Source organism: Rhinolophus ferrumequinum, chromosome 5, assembly GCF_004115265.2.
Source record: "Rhinolophus ferrumequinum isolate MPI-CBG mRhiFer1 chromosome 5, mRhiFer1_v1.p, whole genome shotgun sequence".
NCBI classification, from domain to species: domain Eukaryota; kingdom Metazoa; phylum Chordata; class Mammalia; order Chiroptera; family Rhinolophidae; genus Rhinolophus; species Rhinolophus ferrumequinum.
This window is the reverse complement of record NC_046288.1, coordinates 80,763,869-80,786,299: the sequence shown is the minus strand read 5'-3', so window position 1 is coordinate 80,786,299 and position 22,431 is coordinate 80,763,869.

Here is a 22,431-nt window from a genome sequence, read left to right as displayed (position 1 = left end):
TATGTATTCTTGGTAAAAAATAATTGGCTATGTATGTGTGTGTCTATAGATTTTATTCTGTTCCATTGATTTATGTGTCAATTGCTTCAACACCACAATGTCGTGATCAGTGCAGCTTTATAGTTAAGTCTTAAAATCAGGTAATGGTGAGTCCTCCAACTTTTATTCTACCAGTTTGACAATTCCAGTTTGTTTGCTTTTTCTATAATAGTTTTAGAAATATTAAGTATGATGTTAGCTGTAGATATTTAGTAGATGTTCTTTACAGGCTTAAAAAAGTTTCCTTCCATTATTAGTTCGCTGAGAATTTTATTGTGTATGATGCTGTACTTTGTTAAATGTTTTTTTCTGCATCTGTTGATATGATCATGTGTTTTCTCTTCTTTAGACTGTTAATGTGGTAGACTGCATTGATTGATTGCCAAATATTGAATCAGCCTTGCATTCCCTAGAAAAATCCTATTTGATCATCATGTATTATTTTTATATTTTGAAAGATTTGACTAGCTAATGTTTTGCTGATGTTTATGTCTAGGAGGGATTTGGTTTGTAGTTTTCTTTTTTGTACTTTTTTTTTCTGGTTTTGGTATCAGAGTAATACTACCCTTATAAAATGAGAAGTGTCCTCCCTTCTATTTTCTAGAAGAGATTGCTGGAATTGGTATTATTTCTTCCTCACGTGTTTGGTAGAATTCTCCAGTGTATCTATCTGGGGCTTAAGATTTCTTTTTTGGATACTTTTTAATTATAAATTCAATCTGTTGATAAGTACAGCACTATTTGAGTTGTATAGGTCATCTTGGGTAAATTTTGGTAGTTGTGGTTTCTAAGTAATTGGTCAATTTCATCTAAGTCATAGAATTTATGTTCATAGAGTTGTTCATGAAAACCCTTATTATCGTTTTAATATTTGTGAGCTCTGTAGTGATTTCTCAGTTTTCACTTCTAATTAGTAAATTTTGTCTTACCTCTGTTTTTCCTTTTAGTCTTGATAAGGATATATCAACTTTATAAAAACCAGATTTTCGTTTGATTTGTATCTACTCTTCTTCTGTTTAAAATTTCATTGATTTCTGCTCTTATTATTTCCTTTCCTCTATTTGTTTGGGTATATTTTGCTTTTCTTTTTCTAGTTTCTTGAGGTAGAAATTTAGATTATTGATTTGAGATCTTTCTTCTTTTCTAATATAATCTTTGCTATTGATTTTTAGTTTAATCTATCTAATAAGAAATTTTATATGATTTAAATTATTTTTTTCACTTTGTTTTGTAACCCTGGATATGCTCTATTTTGGTGAATGTTCTGTGTCCACTTGAAAAGAATGCATATCAGTCTGTTGTTGGTTGGAGTGTTCTGTAAATGAAAAAAAAAATCCAGTTGATTGATTCTGTTATTCAATTCTTCTATACCCTTGTGGAGTTTCTGTCCACTAATTCTATTGATTAATGAGAGCAGGGGTTGAATTACTGAAAGCAGAGGTTATATACCCTGTGGATTTTTATACTTCTCTTTCCAGTTCTGTCAAGTATTAATTTATATATTTTGAAGCTCTATTGTGAGGAGTTATTTTACACATTCAAGATTTTTGTGTCCTTTTGGTGAACTGACTTTATTATCATTATGTAATGTCTCACTGAAGTCTACTTTGTCTGATACGAATGTAGCTAGATATGAACTCTCATTTTTCTTTTATTAATATTTGCATGGTATACCTTTTCCCATCCTTCCACTTTCATCTTACCTTTATCATTATGTTTGAAGTGAGTTTCACATAGATATAATATAGTTGTTGTGTTCTTCTAAAAAACTTTCTTTAGTGATTATTTTAGAGTAGCTATGCTGGAGTCTCTGAATTCTCCATCATCTGAGGGTGCCTTTATTTTACCATTATTTCTGCAGAAATTTTTCACTTGATAGAGAATTCTGAGTTAACTGTTTTTGTCTTTCAGCCGTTTAAAAATGTTGTTTCACTTCCTCCTGGTCTCCATGTTTCCTGATGAGAAATGTATAGCCATAGAAATTGTTGTTTTCCTGAGTAATACATGATTTTTCTCTGTCTTCAAGATAGTTCTTTGTTTTTAGTTTACAACAGTTTGATTATGATGTGTCAGAGTATGTATTTCCTTGTTTGTTTCCTGTTTGGAGTTTGCTCAACTTTTAAATCTGAAAATTTATGGGTTTTGCCAAATTCGGAAGGTTTTTCTCCCATTATTTCTTCAAGTATTCCTTCTGCACACTAGCCTCACTTCCTTCTGAGAATTTCATGCCATAAATATTAAATATTTTGGTATTGTACCACAGATCCTTGAGATGATTCATTTGTTTCTCATTCTTTTTTCTTTATGTTCTTCCAATTGAATATTTTTTATTGATCTATTACAAGTTTATTGACTCTTTGTTCTAGCATCTCCATTTTGGTATTAGTTCATTCTTTTACTTAGTAATGTGTTTTTGTTTTAAATTTCTATTTGGATTTTCTTTATGTATTTCTTTGATGACACTTTCTATCTTCCCACTTGTTTCAAAAGTGTTCACCTTAACTCAGAGAAGCATTTTCAAAATAGTTGCTTTCAAGTCTGTCAGTTAATTCCAACATCTACTTTTGCATCTATAGATTTTTCTATTGTCCTATGAATTGATATTTCCCAACTTCTTTATATATTGAGTAACTTTTATTGTATTCTGGATATTTTGAATATAATGCTGTAAGATACTGGGTCTTGTTTGTATCATGTGGGCATGTTTAATATTTTTGTTTTAACATATCCAAGCATACATAGCTTGGGCTGTGCCCAGGAGTTCATAAACAAGCTTTAAGGTTACTTTCTGAAACTGCTCCCTCACTGAAATAGTCTCAGAACCCCCCATTTTCTAGAACTCCTATTTTCAGTCCTCCAACAGAAAAGCTGAGGCTTTGCTTATTCTATTCTCCCACGGTTCTCTTGTGGCAACATACATGTCTGTCATGGGGTCAATCTGTGGCAGACAGATGGGAAAAAAATGGGGGTTTTCTCCTCCCTCTTGGAACAACAGCTTTTCTGATCAGAGAGGAAGATTCCACTCCCTTAGAATTTTAGGTGTTTGTGGGCAGCGGCAGGCTGAGGTATAAAATAATTATCATTTTTTAAATGGGGCATTTACTCCATTCTCTCTGGCCATTAAGAAATACTTGAAACAAAACTAGACTGCTTGTCCTGGAGTTATCTCTGTCTACACCAGTCCCCAATTTGAGGTTCTGGGCTGTGTTGCATCTAGGCTGGGGGATGCTGGAGTAAAAAAACAATGACAAATTCACTGACAAATTAGTGGTACTTTGAATTCTGGTCTTCTTTCCCAATCCTCTTGCTACTATTTTTTAAATGTCTGCACAACTACTTCAAGCATTCTGTCCATGTTTTATAGTTCTATTCCATGAAATACAGGAATGGAGTGTGCTTACTCCATCTTACCCCTAGTTGAAACTCTTGCATTATATCAATTGTTTTAAAATACTTCCCTTAAGACGTTCCAAAATGTCCTTCTACGTCTAGGCTTTGCCTACTTCTCTAGCCCCTATGCTTACCAAACTCGGATAAATCAAACTGTTTGTTGTTTCCCACATTATTTATTGCTGCACTGAACAAATCAAGAGTCACATGGAATAAAACACTAATGAGACTTCCTGAAATTGTGAAACACAGAGGCCATAAAATTCTATCAGTTGGATGCCCTTCCTTCCTCATCTATGCTTATCTGGTTAACGCCTCTGATTTCAACATTCAAGTCAAGTGTTGGCTTGAGGTTGAGTTAGGGGTTCTTCTTCTATTTACACTCTCCATGTTCTGGACTGACTGCTGAAGAGTGCTGATCTTACTAACTGTAACTTCTTTTAAGGACTGTGTCTTTTTCGTCTGTATATCTTATGTCTAGAAGAAAGTGGATGTTTCATAAGTGTTTCTTGAATGAATAAAGGAGAAAAGAAAAGCACAAAAACGCTTTGTATTTTCTTATGTAATCTGCACAAGTTTAAAAGAACATAATCGGATTAGACATGTTTTGCAAGTGACTACCCTTTGCATTTCCTGCCCATAAACCTTGCTAAAGGTGTATTACCCTAACCCACAGCCTCTGCTGTCACAGACCATTGGATCAGGGCACTGAAGTTCAGTTTACCCAAAGACTGACTAACAACCTATAACTAGGAAGAAAAATATGAGCTAAGCCAATCATCAGAAGCTTTCAGGAATTTTGGAATTAGGAAACTGAGAAACTGTAGCCAGCTAGAGCCAGAAGGCCACACACAGTTGGGAACAGGGTGACAACAAGGGTTTTGATACAAATACAAGAAAAAATAGTGTACAGGGAGGAGATAATGAATACATATAGAGAAACAAGATGGGAGAGAAGCCATGATGCTGGCAGGCGGGGCAGGGGGGAGGGGACAGGAGGGGCATTTCCCTATGTCCTAACTGCTTTTCATTTACAGCTCTCAGGAAGTGACTATACCGACATAAATTCCTAAATGTGGAGTCTCTTGGGACCTACAGTATACTTTGTAAAAGGAGCTTTCTTGAACTTTCTGGAGTGGATCTCTGTTGCTTGCAATATCCTGGTCAAAACTGATATTGATGGTTCCTAACATAATAACCGTTAGCTTCTCTTCCTCTTTTCTAACAAAATCTAGATTTTGTTCAGAAGTTTTTAAGTCTTCTCCGTGTAGCCATGCTTTTCAAGGCAGGTCAGCAGCATCCCCAGCCGCAGGGGGTGACTTCTATTTGGTTTAAGCAAGTGATTGGACCTCTTCTCTTGCCATTGATGGGGTTGTGGAGAGGAAGAAAGTACAGTTCTGGCCAATAACATGTGAGAGGTAGTCAACTGGGGGACTTGGGGGAAAAGGTTTTCTTTAAAACTGAAAAAAAGACAACTCAGATATAATGATTTCCCTTTGTCCACTGGACATTGTTGCTTCTGCCTGTGGTGCTTAGAAATGTGACAGCTGTCTTAAAATCATGACTGGAACTTAATTCTGTTATTGATGATCTTGACAATGCTATTTGTTGGCTTAATTTTACCAAATTGGAGCTGCCCTCCATCTCACTACTTCCATATTATTTAAGCCAACTGAAGAGCACTTTTCTATTACTTAGAAGAAAAGCATCCTAATTAAAACATTAGTCTATAGAGCATTATACAGACAAAAATAATTGACAAACAATATGGTGACTTTTCTAATGTGTGCAAACCTAACCAAGACTCAAACCCAAACCTGTCTAGCTCAACCCAGGAAAGGGATGTTAGGCACCCTTTATGTATGACTCTCTATGTACCATAGTTTGTGACATTTATTTTTCCATCATTGTACATTTCCTCCAGTATAAAAAAAGTAGTAATAATAGTAATGCCTGTCTTCACTGATTGATTAATCAACGACAAACTCCAAACTCTCTAGCATGGCAATGGATCCCCCTCAGAATACTGTTCATATATTCCTCTTGATTCTCAACTCTTCCCACTCCTTCCCAAACACTTGGTGGTAGATAATGTGGATGCTACAACCAAATCTGCTTGTATCTTTTGTATCCACTCTCTGTTTTTTCCTACTCCATGTCCAACAAATAACCCACAGTGTGACAGCCAAAATCCCTGATCTCATATCAGGGCAAACCTGAGGGGGAACCACCAGAAGTCCCCATTCTACATGAAGTGAGACTTTGACAAATACTTCGTTTTTACTTGGCTCCCTTGTTTTGTTTCTCCTTAAAAAACAAAAAGCAAAAACAAAAAAAACAAACCACTTATGCACAATTTCCCATTTCAGAGCCTGTTTTTAGGGAACACATAGACATATCCTATGTTCCAGTCATTCTAATCACAATTGATCAGGCATCCTTCTGCTTCCTTGACTTTGCTGATACTGGTTCCTCCAAATGGGAAGCCTTTCCCCATCTTTGTGTAGCCAGACTCTGCAGCAATTACAGAGTATTTAAGAACACAGCCTTTGAAGCCAAATGGTCTTGGGTTCAAATCATAGTTCTTCCACTTAGAATCTGTGTGACCTTAGGCAGCTTACTCAAGCTCTCTGTGCCTCACTCTGCATATGTGAATGATAGTTACTGCTCAGAGCTGTGAGCATTCAGTGAGATGGAGAATGTAAAAATAAACTTCCCAACAAGACGTAGCTCTCCTACATCACTCTTCCTCCTCCTTTTTCTAATTCATTCTCTTCTTCCTATATTATCAATAGTATTGTTATCAGTATATTATTTAAATTCTCTGCCCAATTTTTAATTCCTCTCTGATGTCTTCCTTATTTGCCTCTACTCATGTTGAGACAAATACTAACCATGCTCTATAATTTAGTCAATAATCCTAGTAAATACTGCATATGTACATTCATTAACTCATTCAACAAAATTTACCACTAAGGCTATAAAGTCACCATATCTTTACTGATATATTGTTTTGGTGTTTTTTTCCCCCTGCTATTATTACATATTGAGTGCTCCTTTCTAAGACCACACCCTCCACCTTGTCGTCCTGGCAGAGTCTTGGTACTTGAAAATGTCCTCTTTTTAATCTGCTATATGTTTCTCTATCTTTACCACCTAAATTTTATCAGCCAGTACATATGATCTGTTATCCTATCTTAAAATGTAACCCTCCCTTTATGCCATATTTCCCTGAAGCTCTGATTTCACTTGTCTACTCCTTACCGGAGCAGAACTCTTTAAAAAGTTGGCCATCACTGCTGTTTCAATGTCGTTCCCATCTCTCGCCAGAAATAACTCTTCTGAAAATCAACAAGGACCTTTGTTCTGCTACTAAAGTTTACCATGATTTTGCTTTTTCCTTTTCTGTAGAAATAGCTTCTTCACTTTCCTTCTACTTTTTCACCTTGACCTGGTTCTTCTCCCACCCAACTGGCCACAGCTTTTTCATTTATCCCTCGCTGGCTCCTCCTGCTCTTCAGCTTGTCCTTTGAAAGTGGAAGTGCCTCTAGGCTCAGATTCTGAGCCCCCATCTCTTCTGTCTACAAACTCTTCCAAGGCAATTAGTCGCACGGATTTATACACCATCAAGAGGCTCTTCCCACTTAACATTAGCAACTCCTACCTGGAAACCAGGAACAAAAATGCTAACCAGGAGGCTCTATTACCCATTATTTCAAATAGGAAAACATTATAATGTGTTACATGTCAATCTCAAACCCACAACCTGTTTTTTAAGACACAATAAAATGATTATATACAATCAATAAACTAGAAGGTTAAGACGCAAAATGTTTAAACAGTTCCTCCTGGCCAGCAAACCATTAAAGTGATATTAACAGGTACCTGCCTTGTCTTTCATAGCAGCATGACCTCTCTACTATCTGTGTAACACACCATCCAAATAATGCACCTATGTCAACACTCAGAAAATTTCAAAATACGTGTCTGTGTGTGTGTGTGTCTGCCTCCCAGAACTTTCCCTTACCTCTGACATATTGCTACACTTAAATATCCAACTTTTCATGCTCTCTTTATCTCTTTCTCTCTCTTTCTCTCTCTCTCTCTCTCTCTCTCTCTCTCTCTCTCTCTCTCTCTCTCTCTCTCTCTCTCCTGCTCACACACACATGCACCCACAAACCAACTTCTCTCCTAGTCTTCCCTTATTTAGCCAAAGTCATATCACCATCCACCACTTACTGCCAATATCTAATCTGTCAGCAAATCCTGTCAATTGTATTTACAAAACATGTCCCGTATGAATCCCATCTCCCACCTCCACTACACTATATGTATTCTGTATGATGTCCAACAATTATGTCTGCTGGTCAGAGTTACTGAGAAAGACTCCAAACTGATCTCCTGTGTCCATTCCTGCTCCTCTGCCACGTGCTTTCCATCGAGCAGCCGGAGAATAGAATCTACTTAGAATATTCCAGAGGCCTCCCATATTTCAAAGTCAGAGTGGTGTGGGATGAGCATGCCTGAGGTCTGTTCTCACTGCATCACTATTCATCCCACCAAAGACCCCAGAATTGCTCCACCTTCCCAGGACCGCAAGACACCACAGAATAGACTGTGAAAATTCAAGATTTTTAAAATGTAAACAATTATTAAAATGTTATTACAAAGTATGGTAAAGAACAGAATTATAACATTCACAACATCTAAAAATGTAAACTACATTGGAATAAATCGTATTAGAATAAATAAAAATGTCTCTTACACCTTTATAAAGAATAGTGTTCAATTTAGGCAAATTTTAAAAAATAAAACTTAAATAGAAAGAGACCACATTATCACAGGTTAAAAGATTAAATATCTTGAAGGTGTCAACTCTCCTTAAGGGAAGCTATATTTTAGAGGTAATTACAATGAAGATATCAACAGACATTTGAACAAAATTTTAAAAATTGACCCTAAAATTAATAGGAAAACTTATAGCCAAGATAACCAAGATGGTTTTGAAAAAGAAGAAGTTGGGCAACTTAGCAACCAAATATCAATATTTTTACAAAGATTTAGCTGTTACAATATGACATCAGAATGCATGGCTACATAGTCAGTATCTCAGACCCCAGTGCAAGGCACGCATGCAGGTGTGTGTGTGCATGTGTGTAACTGGGCCGATGATAGCTAGCTGATAACTGATAATTTAACAGACCATTGAACACATTTTTGTTTGCTTATCAACTAACTGACGGATTGAATAAATAAACAGGAGAAGACTGCAGTTCTGTCCATTTTGGCTCATTTATATCACATCATATAACTGGGGCTCAGAGATGGCTATCGCATTTTCAATGTCCTTCTTTAGAAAGTAGGGAACAAAATATCTAGAAGAGGGTAGAGCAGGTGGAAATCATAAAGAGCAAAGACTAACTGAAAAAAACTGTATATATTTAGATAGGAGGGCTACATGAGCTACTCATATGTCTGCAAGGTAATGGTGAAGTGAGTCTGAAGCACAGCTGGTTCCACGTACACAACTGAATGGAGGTCGATTTTTTTCTCAGTCAGTATAGATAGCCCTTTACCATAATTGGAGGCCATGGGGAGTTATGGAAATAATAAGCGTCTGGAGTCAGACAGAGCCAGATTCAAATCACCATGGTGTGACCTGTGACCTGTCACTAAAGCTCTCTGGAATTTGATTTTCTTGTCATTGAATTCAGATGACAAGAGGCAGCAGAAAATAGTAGTAAGTAGTGTGGATTCTGGATCCTACTGCCTGTATTCCAAACCACTTTGTAGCTGTGTGACCTTGATCAAGTTGTTTAACCTCTCTGAGCCTGTTTCCTCATCCAAAAAGTGAGAAATTACAGTATCTACCTCATAGGGAGTTTGGAAAGACTAAATGACTTAATATATCCAAAGCACATAGGAGAGTCTGGTCAACAGAAAGCCTTGGGAGTGGTAACAATAACAATAGCAGTGGAGCCTCCTTTGAAGTGTTATGATGAGGGGTAAATGAAGTGACATACAGCAAGCTTTGGGCACAGTGCCCCAAACTGCCAAAGTGCCCGATAAAGGTTATTTCCCTTCTTTCCCCAAGCTGTCTACAGATGTCCTCCAGAGGTGGTGAGTTCCCCATCAGCAGAAGTGTCCAAGCAGAAGTTGGTTAACCACATCTCCAGAACGTTCCAGTAACGTGTTTGAAACTAGGTCGAGACCAGGATTAGGTGATCCCTGAGCTCCCCTTCAAATTAGAGATTCCATGATTAAGTCAGAAACTTTTGGAAAGTCTGTCAAAGGGGAATTGTGGGTAACCAAACTTTCCTGAAATTTCCAGCTCATTTTCCAGGATAAATGCAGTCCCCATCTCCCTACACAGCACACCAAATATTAACACACACACACACACACACACACACACACGTACACAGAGGCATCATTCATATGTTGTAACATAAATCTTTTCACCACAATGACCGCGGTTGTCAGTGAAAGAAATACTCTTGTTCAGTCCCATGCACTTGGGTAGCCCAAATAAACAATAGTATAATACCCGGCATTTATTCAGCACCCTTTGGGGCAAGGGCTCACACTTTATACATATTTCTCGTTTATCATGGCCACATTCCTCGGAGACAGGCTGCCCCTCAGAGAGGCAATGGCCTTGGGCTTTTGATTTGAAGCCTGGCTGGTGCAGAGTTGTTGCTTTCGGCATGGAAGAACGTGCAGTACTTAAACGTCCCTCAGCCTTCTTGGGCCTGACGAAGTGGCCTTTCGTGACAGACTTCTGATGCCACATTGGGAGTCACAGTGCCTCTGGTCTCAGCTGTTTCTTGTCACCAGCTGGGGTTTCTTCCCTGGTGGGTTAAGAACAGTCAGGCTCTGAGTAAAAGCTTTGTGATGAGTTTCAGCAAGAGCGCCCCCTTGAGTGTGCTGCAGTATTTGGATCCTGCTGCCTGGGAGCAACCTGCATGAGTATGGCGGTCAATATGAACCCCAGCCTGTGATACTTACTAGGTAAGTGACCTTAGGGAAACTACTTAACCTCTCTTAGCTAACTGACCTAGAAAACAGGCCCCGGAAGACATAATTTGCTAGGCTGTTATGACACCGATGTGGAATAAAGCATGTAAATTCCCTCGCACGTGGTGAACTCTGAATTAAAAGTATCTATTATTTCATAGTTATCATCTTGCCTCTGGGGTCTGGAGCTCACTGTTTCTGAACATCCAGTGATATGGGATGAATCGTGTCCCCCCCAAATTCAGGTGTTGAAGTCCTAACCCCTAGTAACTCAGAATGTGACTATATTTGAAGATGCAGTCTTGAAAGAAGTAATTAAGGTAAAATGAGGTTATTAGGGTGAGCCCTACCCCAATATGGCTGGCATCCTTACAAGAAGAGGAGATTAGGACGCAGAGGAACAACCAAGTGAGACACAGGGAGAAGATGACCGTCTTCAAGCCAACAAAACAGGCCTCAGAAGAAACCAACCCTGCCAACACCTTGCTCTCAGACTTCCAGCCTCCAGAACTATGAGACAATAAATGTCTGTTGTCTAAGCCACTCAGGCTGTGGTACCTTGTCATGGCAGCCCTAGCAGACTAACATATCCAGTTACAGATTACAACTATAGGCCCCACACTTCAGGTCACAAGATCCCTTTGAAAGATGAAGTCAATAAAGTCCCAAGCTTCTGGAGGACATTTAAGCAAAGAGAAGCTGTGACTTCTCCACACAGGAAGTAAGTTGGATAAGCTTCTTGGCAAGAAAGCAAAATCAAAGTCAAAAATCACTGATTTGTATCAGAGGTCAGAGTGTGAATCCCACCTCTACCAGTGTTTAGCTATGAGAACTTCGATAGTCATTTATCTTTATGTGTTTCAATTTTCTCAAGTCAATTCACTTATCTTCCACCTCAGACCACCATCCAAAACAACCTGAAGCAAGTCAGTAATCTTTGACCATTCGGGGCATAGTCCAGTTACTGGTGTATTCTAGACAAATTGTAAGCCTTCCTCAGACGTGTCAAACTTGAAGATTCTTTTTGGAGTTATTCTCAAGCCTTCAGTTCAGAGTTAGGTGAAAAGACAAGTTTGCCTTTCCATGAATATTGCTAGTATTACGGAAGAGAAGAGATGTCGTGGAATCACGGTACGTTAGTCTCAGCATTTTCCACTCCGATGCCTTACACAGAAGTAGTCAATAAATAATGTTTTATTCAACAGTGAAATCTCATCCTAAATGTTTTACATAGCTGATGCAAAATAAATGTTGTACTGAATGATGAATATAATTCTTGAGCTATATTTTCAGGAAAAATAACTATTTCTAGAGACACGACAATATGCTTGTCTGAATTAATAGTCAACCTCACTAATCATAGCACACACAAAAAAAACACACTGCTACCCTAAGGTCATCCATCGATGGCACAAGATCTTAATAAGATTCTCCAATTTTGTTTCCATTTCACTTCGTTTTCATAAATATCCTCCCTTTTAACTTAGCGAATGTATGGGAGTCCTATGCTTTTCCTTAAGACATTTTATGTATTGCTAGTTGTTTATTGTAGTCAATTTTCTATCAAAATAATTTGTTTATCTTGTGCGTTTCAACAATTAATTAATGTGTCTAAAGTTCTCTGGATTTCTGAGATGAAACTCCCATAAAAATGTTCATGTTGTTATTATGTCCTGATTCAAGAAAAACTGTCAGGAAAAAAAGTGTCTTTATTCAGCACTTTTAGGCCTTTGGGACTTCGTTACGAATGTGAACTAACTCCTATCCCACATCCCATACCCCTTCCCTCACCACCCTCGTGTATTGAAGAATCCTGCAGACCAGCTTCACACAGGGGAAAGGTCTTAAATTTGGTGCTGAAAGAGCTCTGGGTCTCCATCCCAGCCCAGCTACTTGCTAATTTGGGCAACTAACGTGACTTGGGGTGTTACTTTACATCTCTCAGCCTCAGTTTCCATTGTCTTAATTGGTAAGATGGAAACGGTCATAAAATCAACCTCACAGAACCACTGTGCAAATAAAACTAAGACTGGCAGGTATGGGGAGTGGGGTTTACATGGCAGATTAGAGTGTGTAACCCCCTCGCCATTGAAAAGCAGATCCATTGAGCAAAAGCCTAAGGATATTACTCATTAATCACATTCTCTCCTCTAGATGCAAGAGTGGTGACTATTAAAGTAAGCTCTTAAATACATATTAAGCACTCACTATATGCTATAGGTAGTGGCTGCTCTCAGAAGCTTCTAAATTAGCCAAGAAGGAAGTTTAGCTACCAGGCAGTGCCTTCAAAATTGCGTCAACTGTTTTGGGCAACGAGGTTCAAGCAGCAATTAAAAATAGAAATACACACACACACACACACACACACACACACACACACACACACAAACCTACCCTTGTAAAGCTTACAGTTCAGTGGGAAGATGGATGTACATAGGGTAAATAAGTGAATACATAGCATGTGATCAGGGCTAAGGTGATAAAGACAAGAAAATGAACAGAGTGCCAGGTAAGGGTTACGGGTTGCAACCTTAGCAGCATTAGCCAAAGGTGCCTCACCTGGAAGAATGGCGTTTATGTCAATGTGTGAAGGAAGTGAGGTTTGTAAGTGCATGTCACCTTTTCAGTGACAAGTTATGACAAATGGCAAGTGCCGTGAGACACTGCCAACAGCCTGGAGCCATAACAGAGAGCCTGATGTGGGGATGTGTGCTCACTTCTCGGTGCCCAGGTTGCATTTACTCCTTTTCATCTGGGAAACAGCCACAGCCCTTTCAGAACCTGTGCTCTGAGCTCAGCCAGTGGCAGTGGCCAGTATCACTGACAGTCAATAGTAATAACGATCTTTGAAAACTGTGCTCGTTTCATGGCCAAATGAATGTACCTGAAACATTTAAAAGTACATGATTAGGGTGATAATGTTGAAAACACCAGGTTAATCCTTTAGAGTCTCACAATTTTAGGTTTTTCAAACCTATCTGCATATAACTTGCTGAGCGTGGGAGCCTAGAGGGGTTTTGACAACCCATCTAACATAGTCAGTCTGTTCCAGTGCAATGAGGCCAGACGGCGCTGCCAAAGAGCCCCAGAAAACCAGCGCTAGAAGCAAGGCAGTAGGTCTCTCCGGTTTTGCTCTGGAAAAATCTGTGTGGCTCTGATGCCCCATCCTCTATTAGATTCCATCCTGGAGGAGAAAACACGACGTGTAATAGGTTTCAGTGTGCCCGTTCCTTTAAGCAGAGCCCAGATCTGCAACCTGGCTAGCTGTCTCACCTGGACTGCAGGAGTGGTGAGAAAGAACCGGTTATAAGAAATTTCCCCTTAGGGTTGGGTGGCCTGTGCAAGCTAGGGTTTCTGTACAGCACGACTGTGGTTTCTGTTAGCTCTGAAGATTGCCAGAATGCTTGCAGGGATTAAAAACAGGAAATCCAGTGATCCACATAAATGATATTTTCCTAATGGTAATATTCTGCACATTTAAAGGGCACAACTCCTAGAATTGTGCAGGAAAACAGGATCCCTCCCGGTCTTCCTTTCATGTCAATAACTCCACTATGTGACTCCTATGTCATTTTTTTTTTTTAAACCCATTCAGCCTGTGACATGTCAACTCAGGCAATTTGGGTGCTGAGGGTGTTGCCTTTACTGCTTGTCCCAAACCTGCGGGATCATTCTATGTGTGACTACACACCGGAGGTGTTTCAAAAACTTGGAGATAAATGCAAAATTCATTACAATGTCATATGTCCCAGGCCTAGAATTCTGTGTTTGATTCGACATAGGGACAGTTAACAGGGACTCTATATGCCAGGCATAATGCAGGATACTCTGCAGGGTGGATAAAGTGGAGAAGACGTGTATTCCTCCCTCTGGTACTTTATTATCTGGCATGCAATTCGGTTCAAATATGGAGTTCACTGATAGGAGTGAGTGAAAGCCAGCAGAAAATTCCTGAAGGCCCATTTGTGCAAGTGATCAACAGTCTTTAAAAATATCCTTATTCTTTAAATTAGCAAATCAACTATCAGAAATCTGTTCTATAGAAATGATTAGGGATATATGTATAAAAATTTCACTGCACCATTATTCACATTATAGATGAAAGTGTGAAAAATTAAAATATCCAATGACAGGAAATAATGAATACATTTTGATATATCAATAAAATGGATGATTATACAGCCATTGAAAAGTATGTTTTCCAAGAATGTCCAACACGAAAAAATTACTTATAAATAATGTAATATAAAAACATCAAGATACAAAATTATACATATATAAGATTTCAAAACGTTGTCCTTGACAAACAGTATGTATGTACACGTGTGTGTCTCCTTGTATACACGTATTGGGAAGATGACAGCACATAATATCTGTGTGATGCTATCCATGATATTCATTTGATTTTTGAGTGCAAATGCTCTTTTTCACTCAATACTAAGCACCATATTATAACATACCATGCCATGTTATTTCACAGTGATATAAATCGGGTTGGCACACTATAGTCTATGGTCCAAATCCAGCCAACCTCTGTTTTGTAAATAAAGTTTTATTAGAGAACAGCCATGCTCATTTATTTACATATGGCCTGTAGCTTCTTTTGCACAACAAAGAGAGCTGAGTAACAGTGACAATGACCATATGGTTCTCAAAGCCTAAAACATTTATTATATGGCCCTTATTAAATAAAAAAAAGTTTGCTGATGCCTGATATAAACATAAATCATTGATTCTCAACAGGGGAGAGAGTTCATCTCCATAGGAACCATTTGTCAATATCTGGGTATATTTCTGGTTGTCACAACTGGGAATGTTGGTGGGGCTACTGGCATCTAGTGGGTAGAGATCATTGATACTGCTAAATATTCTAAGATGAGTTCCCACAACAAAGAATTATTGAGCTGAAAATGTCGATAGTGATGGCTCACTGGTGAATTCTACCAAACATTCAAAGAAGATTTAATACCTGTCCTTCTCAAACTCTTCCGAAAAATTGAAGGGGCAATACTTCCTAACTCATTTTACGAGGCTAATATTACCCTGATATCAAAACCTGGCATCAGGTTTATATCTATATAAGTGTATATATGTAGATAATTTTTGACAAAAGAGCCAAAAACATACAATGGAGAAAAGAAAGCTTCTTCAATAAATGGTGTTGGGGAAATTGGAAAACCATGTGCAAAAGAATGAAGCTAGACTGCTATCTGTCACCATGTACCAAAATTAACTGAAAGTGGATCAAAGACCTAAATATAAGACCTGAAACAATAAATTGCATAGAAGAAAACATAGGTACTAAATTTATGGACCTTGGTCCTAGAGAGGATTTTATGAATCTGACCTCAAAAGCAAGGGAACTAAAAGCAAAAATAAATGAATGACACTATATCAAACTAAAAACTTGGGCACAGCAAAAGAAACCATCAACAAAACAAAGAAGCAATCAACTCTATGGGAGAAGATATTTCCAAACAACACCTCTGAAAAGGGGCTAAATATATAAAATATTCAACGACAAAAAAAGCATACAATACAATTGAACAATGGGCATAGGATCTCAACAGACACTACCCCCCAAGAAGACATACAAATGGCCAACAGATATATGAAAAAATTTTTATCTTCCACTTGCTATAAAGGAAATGCAAATCAAAACCACAATGAGATACCACCTCACACCTGTTAGAATGGCTATGATCAACAGGAAGTGTTGGAGAGGTTGTAGAGAAAAAGGAACCATTATACACTGCTGGTGGGAATGTAAATTGGTACAGCCACTATGGAAAATAGTATGGAGATTTTTCAAAAAATTAAGAATTAGAATTACTATATGACCCACCAACACTCTTCTGGGAATCTACCCAAAAAATTTGAAAATATCTATTTGTAAAAATATATGTACCTCTATGTTCACTGCAACATTATTCATGGTGGCCAAGACATGGAAACAACCAAAGTGTCCTTTGATAGATGATTGAATAAAGATGTGGTGTGTATATATATATATATATATATATATATATATATATATATATATATATATATATATATATAATATATTACTCGGCCATAAGAAAAGATGAAGTACTGCCATTTGTGACAATATGTATGGGTCTTGAGAATGTCATGCTAAGCGAAATAAGTCAGACAGAAAAAGTCGAGAACCGTATGATTTTACTCATATGTGGGATATAAAACTGAAAGCAACAAATGAACAAGACAAACAAACAAGCAAAATCTCACAGACATAGATAACAGTATAGTGGTTACCACAGGGAAAGGTGTGGGGTGGGAGGACATAAAAAAAAAAAGGGGGGTCAAATATATGGTAACAAAAGGAGATCTGACTTTGGGTGGTGAACACAAAATACAATATGCAGATGATGTATTATAGAATTGCACACATGAAACCTATACAATTTTATTAAGCCATGTTACCCCAATAAATTTAATTTTAAAAATTAGCAAAAGCATAGAAAAATATCCCAAATAACATAACTTTTAAATAAAAAAATAAATTTAGATATCGACATAGAAAAAAAATGTCACTAGTGCTGAGTCTGATCAACTCTGATGTATATGCATTGCTAAACCATTCTAATATTCCTGTCAGATTACCAGAGTTGACAAAACCAAGCCTTTTGAGTTCTCTTCATGAGATGAACTTTTCATCTTTTTGATGACAACTTCACTTAGTTCTTTGCTCTCTCTGTGCCTTTTTAAAAGACATTTTGCTCATGTTTATTGCCACCATTTAAACAGAGTTCTTTCTGACCTGAGGAAGTCAAGTTATTTTAGGAACAGGCGATCACCAGAAATAAAATGTTACTACTGTAATACATATACTTTTGTCCATACCCTTTGAACTAGAGGAAACAAGTATTTAAAAATGTAAAGATTCCTTTGAATATGTTTTCAGCCCCATCTTGTTTTGAAGGAAACTGAAATAAATATTTTTTAAAAAACAAAGAGATTGCACCTTTCCAACTTAAAAAAAAAAAAAAAAAAAAAAGAACAAAGAGAAACTGAAGCAACCACTGGTGTATCATTTTAATGATGTTTAAAAAGGCAATATTTGGTCTCTTAGGCTCAAAGATCTTACTTTAAGATGGAAGGATTGGTTAATGTGATTCTAGAACTATGTGTGCTAAACCTAAAAGGAAGTGACAGTAAGTTCTGTTGGAGTCCAGCTATTTCTACTTATGTTTCTTAAGGACACTTCCATATTTTGGATAATATTCATGTAACCATCTTAATCTCAGTCTCAGTGAGTTGGCCAATCTCCTGGGAGATTGAATGAATACATTATGTGAAACAATTAAACTTAAAGAAGCAGCAGTTTATTCACCAATACCCACTATCCTGTGGTTTAACTAGATCTTGAGACACAAAGGACTGAGGTCAGGTCCATAGCAACCAAGCTCCAAGCTCTGTGCTCCAGTTGAGCCCAAGCACAATATGAACAATTTCCTCCTCTATATAGTAAAGATCGTGAAAGCCACGCTCATAAATTGGTGTGAGAAGTCACGAGTACATACATATTATATATACCCTGTATCCCCAAAAATAAGACCTAACCGAACAATCAGTTCTAATATGTCTTTTGGAACAAAAATTACTATAAGACCCAGTCTTATTTTACCATAATATAAGACCAGGTCTTTAATATAATATAATATAATATAATATAATATAATATAATATAATACCAAGTCTTATATTAATTTTTGCTCCAAAAGATGCATTAGAGCTGATTGTCCGGCTAGGTCTTATTTTCAGGGAAACAGGGTGTGTGTGTGTGTGTGTGTGTGTGTGTGTGTGTAATATATACGTATATATATATATATATGTACGTATATATACACGTATATATATAATACACATATATATACGTATATATATAGAGAGAATATATATATACTCTATATATGTATTATATATATACATACATATATACACTATATCTATAGATATATAGTGTTTAGTTCAGTAAGTTGTAAGTGCTATATTAGAATTGGCTATCTTTTATTATTTTTCCACTTAATGTGCAAAATGATTCTGTGAGGGTAGCTATTATTAGACCTATGTTTAAAATGTAGACATTGAAACTCTAAGAGTTTAAGCAGCTTGCCAGAGTTCACACAGCTAATAAGGGATGAGGTCAACATATCACCATTTTACTCCACACGACAGGAAAGCCAAACACACTGATACTTTCAGAATAGCTTCAGTGGCCCAACTAGATGACAGCACATGACAGACTGTAAAGGAATCTTCAGGTACTTCCTTAACTCTTCTGTTTGACAGCTCAATCCTGCCCACACACACCTCCCTCATTGCCCCTGTCACAGTCAAAATGGCGGCCTGGGCCATGGTGATCCCAATCTAGCATGGCAGTTCTTATGTTCTTAAAGTCCGCCCTGAGTTGAAATTATTTCACTCTACGTGCCTTGCCCTCATTTCAAAGGCTCCTAAGGCCCCCGTTTTCGGGTTATAAAAACAGTCCTAAAAACCAACTTCTGCCAAATCGCAAGTAATTGAGCAAATTATGCTTCCTAATCACCCATCTTTCTTTGCGTCTCAGCCGTCAAACCCTTTCTCCTGACATGCTCTGGGGCCCCAGCTTTCCAGCCTCTTCTCTGGTGTCATTCTAATTGGCACTAATAGCTCCACCAAACTCCAGGCATCAAAAACCGTCCACCAATCAGTTTATCCTTTGACCCTGATCACTGGCTTCTCCGTCAAGTTCAGGCACCACTAATCCACCTAGTGGTTAGTCGAGACAGCTTATTTTGTCTGCACCTTTTGTTCCACTAAGGACTAAAATGACCAGCTGCATTCATTACAGTGTCCCTGCCCCTCGCTGACCCAGAAACTCACTATGTGGGGTGGGGTCTGTGACTCCTTGTGGCACTTTGCAGTTTGTCTTCCCCTAGAGTACTTGTAGAGTGAAGGGGCATTCCCTGTGGTGCCCTTCCCTTCCCCGCCTCCCCTCCCCCAAATACACACACATACCAGCCCTTTCTTCCTCACACCTGGGAGGTGAAAAGCCAGACTCCTTTGCTGAGCCTTCAATTTCATCACCTTTGTTTCTGTCCCAGGGTGAAAGATCAGACAGGTGACAAGAGCGAGGTCATAGCCAGTGCTGTCAGAAAGTAGAAAACAGAGGCTCTCAGAAAGGATGAGACTTAAGAGGATTTTTTTGTGTTCTGCCTGCCCAAACTAATCCTCCCAAAGCCGCATCATAAACAAAATATCCTCTTTCTTGGAGAAAGAAATGCACTGGACACCTGAAAGGTATTTATGACCCTGTCATTCTCTCCCAGCCTTCTCACATGTCCAGAGCGTGCTTGCCGTCTCCCTCCTAACTCAGAGCAGATGCACCTTTGCCAGGAGCATGGAGGTCTTTCCATCTGCCTGTACTCTCACTATAATCTCCAACATCCTTTCTGAGAAACATTGTAGGCAGAATGCATGAGGAGACCATTGTGTCTTTGTAATAGTAACCCCTAGAGGTAAAGGTGTTTTGACTTCTGACAGACAAAAATGAATCACTGGCATCCCACGGACTGGAAAGGGTAAGGATACTCCATAATTGGAAAGACTGTAGAAGGCAGGGTCTGAGTTGGAGCCCAGGTGGCAGTGCCACTAATTTCATCAACATCATCACAGAAGCAATATTTCTGCTGGTCCTCCATAGAGCAAAACCTTTTAGTCACATGAAATAGGTGAAAGGCATGGAGAAAGGTGGTCGGGCAACAGGAAGATCACAAGAAAAACAGGGAAATTCCAAGAGATCCTCCCTGCCCGCCCCACCCAATCCCTAGAAAGAAAGAGAATCATGAAAGGAGAAAGTGCTTGGACTTTAGACTCAGAAAAGACCTGAGTCTCAACCTAATTTCATCACTAACTTGGACAAATCACCAAACTGTCCTGCATGGATTCTCTCCTCTGTCAAATGGAAACATCCTCCAAACAGTGGCATTATGAGCTGTATGAGAGCTGTATGAGGTTCTGTTTCATTTATTTCTTACAAGTCCTAAAGGCAGGTACTCTTATAATCATCCTTGTATGGCCCATGATATAACTGAATTATAAAGAAGCTGAAAAATGTAGCTAACATGTGGTTACCCCAAAGGGTAAGGTGTGGACCTTTGTAGATAGATTCCAGCACTCAAATTCCTGCTGGCCCCTCTCCCTACCTCCCGGGCTTTGAAGATGAATCAGCTAAAGGGGGTAAAAAAAAAAAGGTAGGGCAGCTTCTGGAAATCAGCATATGCTTGGACTGTTAGATTCTACCCTTCTTTCAGCATATTTTCTGCTGTCCCTCTCAGACCTACTACTCCTAGCAAGTCTTCCCTACATAGCCTCTCATAAAAAGCTGTACTCTGCACTGGGGTTCAAACACTCCCTGATAGGCTGGTATTTTTCAGGGACTCAATTTTTGTTTTTCTTCCCCAAAATAGGTCTGCTTTAATAGATGGGAGTGAAGTTATAGAGGCATTTATCCAGAGAGCTTGGTTAAAAATCAACCGAATCAGAATTAATGAATTAATCTGATTAGATCCCTTAAACATTTCTTGAGGATGAACAAAATCCTATGCATGACTCCCAAAAGCAAGACCTTACAGTCCAATAAGGGACATGAGGCACATACAGAAATATACACACAGGTACACCTAGGAGAAAGAGTTCACCTTGGGGAACAGAGAAGTGTGAGAGGAGAGGCTGAGGTAGGGAGACATAGAGAGGTTTTCACTATAGACCAGGAAAGACAGGAAGTACTAGTCGTGATGATGGAGTGTCGTAGAGTAATTTGAGAAATAACAAGAACTTGGATGTCTAGGGAAAGGGAGCGAGAAAGGGAGACTGGGAGCAGAATAATGGAGGCCACGAGGTTCTAGTGTGCCAAATCGGGTGGATTCACTGATCGGGCATTGATGAAGCCACATTTTGGGCAGAGGTGGAGAGAGAGATGTTATGGAGAGAAGATAATAAATTCTGTTTTTGACATGTTGAGTATGACACGAATGTGGGCGTTCACGGTAGAGATGTCCAGAAGCCGTTAGACGTCTCAGTCTGGAGATCAGAAAGGGGGTTGGGTTGAAGATGGGAATATGGGATCTGTCAACAAGCAAAGAGGAGACTATTGGCTTGAGCCTTATAAACCCCATTCTTTGGCACTTTTGAGGAATTAGCTGTCTGTTTTTGTGTACAGATTGGCTCCAAGGATTGGTTAACATGAGAGCTTGTCAAACAAAGTGCTTTGCAAAGTGAATATGCCATAGGAACGCCAGCAGATCATCCCACTGATGACAGGGACAGTTATATAAGCTTCCAAGCTGGAGAGCTACTGTGCCAAGTCTGCTTTTTCCTGCTAAGTGTGACTCCTCTGAGGCCTTCCTAGACAAAGCACATCATCCTGCTTCACATTCCACCAAAGGCTTTTAGCAAATATCAAAGAAATTGCCAAACTGAACTGTGACAGCCTCATTGAATTTGATAAATTCTTGCTTTCCTTTTCTGCCAACTGTTCTTTTCCATAAACCACTTAGCTTTATAAAATAGCAAAGCTGGAATATTAATAATAATGATGCCTAATATCTGTGCTTATCAGGTTCTAGGGTGTGTGCTATGCACATGAATTATCTGATTTAATCAACTTCAAAAAAGCTAAATGAGGTTGAAGTATCAGCTAGCTATTGTCACTCTCATGCTGTGTAACAAATCACCCCAAGACTCAGTGGCTTAAAACCACAATCATTTATCACCCCAGATCATCAGGTTCGTTGTGTTGCTTCTGTTGTCTTTCTGGGCAGTTCCCTTCTCACTGCAAGACTGGGGTCAACTGAGGAAGTTCTGCTACATACATCCTCATACTCACCTTTGAACTGGCCACAGCAAGTAACATGCCCAAACTTCTCCCCACAATGGCACAAAAGGGAAGGGTAAAGAATTAGGGCCAATTGTGCAATCTGC